Source organism: Austrofundulus limnaeus, unplaced genomic scaffold (assembly GCF_001266775.1).
Source record: "Austrofundulus limnaeus strain Quisiro unplaced genomic scaffold, Austrofundulus_limnaeus-1.0 Scaffold492, whole genome shotgun sequence".
NCBI classification, from domain to species: Eukaryota; Metazoa; Chordata; class Actinopteri; order Cyprinodontiformes; family Rivulidae; genus Austrofundulus; species Austrofundulus limnaeus.
In genome coordinates this window covers 181134-182272 of record NW_013952894.1, presented here as the reverse complement: position 1 = coordinate 182272, position 1139 = coordinate 181134, and the positions used below count along the sequence as shown (strand labels likewise).

At 33.4% G+C, this 1139-nt stretch overlaps 1 pseudogene; it reads left to right on the top strand.

Annotated features, from left to right (window-relative positions):
- LOC106530129 (semaphorin-5B pseudogene) overlaps positions 1–1139 on the top strand; it is a 91115-nt pseudogene that overhangs the window by 2208 nt on the left and 87768 nt on the right.

Sequence of the window (1139 nt, the reverse complement as noted above, 5' to 3'; positions counted from 1 at the left end):
AAACTGACGTGTTTCCATTGAGCAAATTTATTTTCGATATTCTAATTTGCGCATTTTCATGGTCAGTGGAAATACAGCTATTGTGTGTGTATTCAGATATTGTTATAGTTACAGTTGTTTTACACCCCCACACACACTTTTTGTAGAAATAAAAAAATGGTATTATTCTATTCTTCCTGGCAAAATTAGTGGAATTTGTTTATTTTTTTTCTTCTGACATTTTACGTTTTTGGATGCATTTCTCTTTTCTTCATTATTCACTAAAACAGTTTCAAGTCAATGACAGGTTTGAGTCTTGGTGATTTCTGGGTTTTCTCCCAGCTGGGAGAAATCTACGTTTGTCGTCCTCAGATCTTCACACAGTTCTTTGGACTTTCCTGTTGCTCTTAGAAATAGTCAGTCCAATAAGTTCTTTATAAACAATCMTTTTTATGTTGACACAAAGAAACTACCAGCTGCAGCCAATGATTGTTAAAAGATGTTCAACAGTAGAATTTTTAAATTATAATTTCTTTAAATAAAAAGAATTCACAATAAATTCTAAAGTTTGAAATCAGTTTTTGTTGTAACTTTATACTTTGTATAATCTATCTAACTTGTGAAAACATGGTTGAACTCGATCRTTGAAAACCTTGAATTAATAAAACATTGTTGCACATGATGACTGAACCTCTGACTACAGCAGTGAACATTRTCAGTACTTGGAGGCTGCAGTTCAAAATAATGTCAACAAGATAGACCTCGATACCAATCATCACTGATGTCCCCCGTCGCCATTAGAGCTGGGTATTGATTCAGATTTCCCAAATCAATTMAATTTGATTTGAGTCATGATGATTCATGATTCAGTTTGGTTGATTTTTAAACGAGTTAAGGATATCAAGCAGTAACACATTTACTTTGATATAGAAGACATTCTCACAGGAACTAATTCTGCAAACAGTAGAAACTAATTCTAACTTGGTGCATTGGTAAAATCAGGGGTGTCACTAGGTTTTAAGGAAAAGGGGGGCTTAGCCCCCAGGAGACGCACAGAATTTTTGTATATTGTATATTTGTACCGTGTGTGTGCATGTATGTATGTATGTATGTATGTATGTATGTATGTATGTATGTATGTATGTATGTATGTATGTATG